Source organism: Otolemur garnettii, unplaced genomic scaffold, assembly GCF_000181295.1.
Source record: "Otolemur garnettii isolate 467f Iridium unplaced genomic scaffold, OtoGar3 scaffold00039, whole genome shotgun sequence".
Lineage (NCBI taxonomy): Eukaryota > Metazoa > Chordata > Mammalia > Primates > Galagidae > Otolemur > Otolemur garnettii.
The window spans coordinates 1,396,200-1,402,340 of record NW_003852434.1 but is presented as its reverse complement, the minus strand read 5'-3'; positions in this window follow the sequence as shown (position 1 = coordinate 1,402,340).

The following is a 6,141-nucleotide window of genomic DNA, read 5'->3' as shown; positions in this document are numbered from 1 at the left end:
TAGTGACCATTTTGGGGTATTTCTTCATGTTGCTAGAATTCTTATTCTGGTTCCTTCTCTTCTGAAATTTCTTCTCTCAAGTCAAGACAGATAAGCTTGCAGTGGACCTATTCTCTACTTCAAACTCTCCTGCTTAGTGCAAAGAAGGAGAGGTCCATGGATGACTCATGTGTGTTCTCCTCTGGAGGATTGAGCTGGAAAAAGACTGGCAGATGCACTGTGAATGTTTAACACTGCCCCCCTCCGGCATCTCCTGCCTCTTAATTCTCTGTGGTTGTCATTGGTGGTGCCCACATTGCAGAGTGAGTGAAGGCCCCAACTAGTCAATTGTAAACATGAACTGGCTTGGGAGCTGCTCTGCTCTGATCCATGGATGGAGAGATTTCTTGCCCCTTATAGCTTGTGTGTAGTTCCATGATGCCTTCTGGTAGTCATGAGTAACAGCCTATGCTGGCTTGAGGGCTACCCCTCATAGATTCACATACAGCCACTTTTATTAGATCTCTTTCATGTTGATTTTCTTCAAATAGCTGCTTGATATTTATTTGCTTATTATATACCTGGTTGATATTTTAAACTCCTGTTGGCAGTAAGAAGCTATTCAGTGTTCAAATGAAAGTTTATGTTGTTCTGGAGGTGAATATAGATTGAGCAACTTGACATCTCACTTGTGCATGTTCATATAGCAAAAAACAAGGCTAGCTTAGCTTTCTTTTAGGGAATGCTTGTTATATACTTTCCAAATGTAGGGGCTTTATGTCCTATGGTTATAGTATGTCACCCTGGGCATGGTCCTGCTTCTCTATTCCCAGGCTTCCATTATAAAGGGCCCTAATTATTGTTATTGTTTTAGCTGAAAGAGAGTTACTGAGAGTCAGCTTCTGGAAATAGGAAACTTGCCCAGCAAACAAGAAAACTACAGCATACTCTCTCCAGGCCCCATTGCCTTTGAAGTTAGTATTATTTAATGATTCCGTTCTATTGCATTTCTCCATCAGTTAATTCTCATCAGAAATGCTTTTGTGGTTTGGTGTTCTGAGGACACATTCCTTGGCTTCACAGGATTGCTGTGGTTTTGTTTTCATGTCATTTTAATATTATTTTTTGAGGAAAAAGGGATAAAGTCAGACATCTTGACTCAGAAGTGTTTAGTCAACAGTTTAGAACTGAGCGATACATCACTTCTATTGTGTTCTGCGTTTTGATTAGAATTCGATGAGATAATAAGTTCTCTGCACTGAAAAACCATATTTGATTATATTTTTCCACAGGACTTAGAACAGTATGTATTTTTACTGCTGAATAATTAAAACTACTTTTTCTCAAAAACAGATTAATTCCTCTGAAGTGTTGAGGTAAGTGTTCCCCAAGTTCCCACTTATTCTTTTACAATTTACTTACATATTGCCGTTTATTTTGCCTGAAATTCTCCAAATATCATCTATTTCCAAACTATGCTGATAAGTATTCCTAGCTTTTCAATTTTAAGGTATTTTTTTCTCTTCTTTCTAACTTCTAACATCCAAGTGTTAGGGCAATAAACACCATGAATCCTTAGACTAGAATGTACATAGAGGCAGCTCAAATGTGAGACACCTCAAATGTAACATTGGAGTGATTAGTTCCATTTTCAGCCTAATATTCAGCTCTTTCTCTTTTATTTCATTTATAGCTTTATGCTTGTGTGAGACAATGGGCATAGCTCTATTCTAAAATTTCTCATACCTATTGTATTTAGATTATTGAGTACTGCAAGGTGCTTATATTTTCATCCTTAGTATCATAAGGAGAATAACTTCTATGAAGTGTGTCCATCTATAACTCTGAATGAACCTATCATATTTTGAAAAAACTTTTTTTCCCTCTGCTATAATAAGTATAAATAGCTTAAGCAAAGAGGAAGTCGTTTTTAAAAAAATCACTTGGAATCTCTAAACAAACATATAAATAGCTCTAATAGCTTAGTATTCACATGAAGTGAATTCCTACCATTGACAACTAAAGGTTTTGCTTCTGAGTTGGTGGTTAGCTAATTAACTTGACCTAATCACGTTTTTGAATTGTTTGTTGTTACAAAGACCAGCCTCGGAGCATGTTTAAACACATTACTTTAGCTTCTGAAAAGTACACTCAGCTTTGAGAAAGTGCGTAGGTCCTTTCATTGCATTTTGAATCAAAAAATAACAAGCAATTAAAATTTATGGTTGTGAGGAGATGGAGAACTAGGAGAGTCTCCTTTTATTATGTTTTCTTCCTAAGCATAAATCACCATAATTGCTTTTGAAATAAACACAAATATGACTCAGCAGTGTTATCAGTTATCGTTCCAACTCCAAAGATTTACTGTGTGGTCCTGTGAGAGTCATAAGTAGCTAAGGAACTCACTGAGGAAATGACGACAACAAAATAACCCCATGTGTCTCAGTGGCACGGGCTCTGCCATGGCTATTACTAGAAAGCTAGAGTAACTCCTGCAGGCCCACACTACCGCTGGACGATAACTGATAACTACTTCACGGAGGTTCACAATGTTTCTATGTGACAAATCATGTTGACAGAATTACAAAGACTTGATTTTGTTTGAAATGTACTAATCAGATAATGGATCCTGTGGCTTAGCTGACGTGGGTGGAGTGACATCATAATGCTGTTAAGGCAGCATTCAGGAGGTGTCTCTAGTCGGGATGTCATTCTTTATTGACAGCACTTATAAAATCAGAATCAGTAAATAGAGGGACTTGTGTTTGAACTAGACAAATCTCCAGGATATGATTCATGGATCAGATTTTGATAAGTATAACTTTGTGGATGCCTTGTGACATACTATTTTATTTCTGTGACTGTCCTTTGCCTGCCACCTCTCTTCCTCTCCCTGCTAATAAGGCACTATGCACCTCACGCACCACACAATTTATATTTTTTATTGCAGGCACAGCTTGGTGAAGAGGATATGAGCTCTTTTCCAATTAGATAGGAGCTGAAATATGAAGAAGGCCTGATGATGATTTGTGTTTGTAGCTGGACTTAAATGTCAAAATCCCAAGTAACAACATGATGCCTTTTTTTTTTTTTGAATTTTCTCTCCAGCAAGCAATGTGTGGTTATATAAGTGGTGCTGCATCCAAGTAATAAAATGTGGATGTAGACAAGAATGTGCCCTACATCTATTATATTCCTACAATTCACTATTTTCTCTATTTCAGGATAATTAAGATATTCATCATTTTTATTATTATTCCAGTTTGTATTAGACAGAATGCCATCATTTCTCAGAACATCCCAATTTTATTATTTTGCCAAGTGACACATTTACTTTCAGGATCCTGCGGATGTGATCTCTTAAAATTGATAAATTAAAATGTCCTGTCATGCTTTCCTGAGACTTGTCATTTTGGCAAGCCATTGAAATTGGCAAGTTAGTAAACCAGAGTCTCTCCTCTCCGAGCAAAGAAGAATTCCTGTGCTGGGTAGTACATGGTTTGTGTGCACTCAGCGTTGAGAAAATCTGTAGGTGCTTTCATTGCTTCCCAGTTCCAGTTAATACTTGCTAAGCCATGTTTGTAAGTCATTAAACTATAGCGTAGCTTCATTTATTAAACGGATTACTTCCTGACCTCAATGTGTCCTCTCTAAAATAAACCTGAAGTACTTTGCGCTTTGTAAGTATCTTACAATATGTTTGGCAGAGAAACAGCACAGTGCAAAAGAAGTCTGTTAAAATTGTGTTTGTAGAGGCAAATCGTCGAATTTTATAAGAGTAGGAGTAGAAACATACTCAGAAAATGGTCTTGACTAATACTGAACTCTAATGTGATAGACGTTAAAAAGAAAGTCCTCAGGTTCCGTGCGTACTTTTAAATAAAACAATCCAAGTAAACTTAAGAAACTTTTGTGTGTCCACTTTCATAGAAGCATAAATTTGTAAGATTGGAAGGGACTGCTGAATATATTTAACCTCACTGCTGTCTCCATCTCACTCTCACTGGCTACTTCAATCTTTTATACATTGCCCTGGATGAAAGATTATTTAGCAGCAACAGAAATACTAATGATACAAACATCAGGAACTTCATGGAGTTGCTTGGAAATTCTCCTCAAATCTCCTTCTTTATGAATTCAACTCACTGGTACCTGTTTTGACCTTTGAGAAAACAGGGAAAAATAAAATAAATGAAACAAACCCCAATGGTATCTTCTATGCTAGTGGTTTTCTAACATTTGAAGATAATTATTACAATACCAAATCTCTCAAATTTCATAAGAGATTTCCATTTCTTGTGGCGTCCCATAGGGTCACTCTGTCCTCCCTCAGCACTCACTGCTAAACATAACCCACCTGGTGCATGTGCTTCCAAGCAGTCCGATGTCAGATTAATGTGGAGTCCATGACCTTGAGGAATGGTCCGAGCAGTCTGGACTTGAGCAGAATCAGCCAGTGCTCTCCAGTTTCCACCTGCCAAGACACAGGACTGAAGAGTGATCCCCTAGAAGGATCACTTCATTCATTCATTCATTCAAGAAATGTCTTTGGAGCACATGCTAATTTTCAGACATTTTTCTGTGTTAGAGATCAATAGTGGATAAGACAGAATTGACACCCACCTTCATGAAGTTTACGGTCTAGAAGAGGGTAAAGGGAAATAGTTAACACCCTGAGACTTGCTAAGTTAAAGTCAGGTGCTAACAGAGATAGTAAGCGGTGGTGCTCTGCAGAGTCCTCTTTAGGGAGGTTCCGTTTCAGCTCAGTCTTGAAGGAAAAGAAGAACCAAGCTATTAACTTTGCAATTGAAGCTGTTGCTTTGCAACTCCTCTGCTCCAGAGTTGTCATCTGCTCTTTGTGGGTGCCTGTCCTCACTGGCTGCTAACTCCTCTGGGCCCCCACCCCCACGGGGCTGCTGCCTGTGCTCAGGTGGTCTTCAGTGCCCACCTGCCCATGCTACCAAGCCCAAGCTTCCTAACCAGCCACGAAGAGCCTTCTTTGTGGTCTGCATTAATTTGCTAGGGCTGCCATAACTAAGTACCATGAACTCCAATGGCTTAAAATGACAGAAAGTTGTCTCATAGTTGAGACAGAAGGCCAGAAATACAAAATCAAGGTATAGCAGGGCCATTTTTCTGACGGTACCAAGGCAAAATCCCACCTTGACTCTTCAATCTTCTGAAGGTTGCCCCCAATCCTTGGTGTTCCTTGATTTATAGATGCATCGTTCCTGTCACTGCTTCTAAAGTCACACAGCATTCTTCCTGAGTCTGTGTCCAAATTTCCCCCTTTGGACACCAGTCATTGGATCAAGACTGACTCTAATGGAATATGACCTCATCTTAACTTGATTACATTGGCAGAGACACGCTTTCCAAAAAAGGTCACAGTCACAGGTACCGAAGGTTAGGATTTAAACATGTCTTTTTGGGATGGGCACTATGGGTCACACCTATAATCCTAGCACTCCAGGAAGCCAAGGCAGGAAGATCACTTGAGCTCAGGAGTTTGAGACTAGGCTGAGCAAGAGTGAGACCCCATTTTTACCAAAAATAGAAAAATTATCCATGTGTTGTGGTGGGTGCCTATAATCTCAGCTACTCAGGAGGCTGAGGCAGGAGAATTGCTTGAACCCAGGAGTGTGAGGTTATTGTGAGCTAGGCTGATGCCATGGCACTTTAGCCTGGGCAACCGAGTGCCATGGACTCTGTCTCAAAAAAAAAAAATCTTTTTTGGGCAATAAAATATAATCTATAACACACATCAGGGTTCGCAGGCACGCTGTGTTTGCTCTGGAAGAGCTTTGTGCTGACCACATATGCGTTTTTTGTTTTCAGCTAACTTCTCTTTCCCTAACAGACAAAACTTTCCTTGTATTATTATATGTCTAGCCTTTTTGGAGGAAACATTCTCAAAACCAATAAATAAACAGAAAGCTTGCTTACACTACTAGTGGTAGAATTGTTTCTTAAGAAAATTTTTTTAAACCATAATTCTCTTATTCCCAGAGAACAAACTATCCCAGGAAATTGCGTAGAGAATGATGGAGTGGAACATCCAATTGGGGGGTCAGCTGGAAGAAGAAAATCTGATTTTTCAATCTATCCTTACATGTTTAGAACATTTTAAATTATTACACAAGTACATGGATACAAACGTGC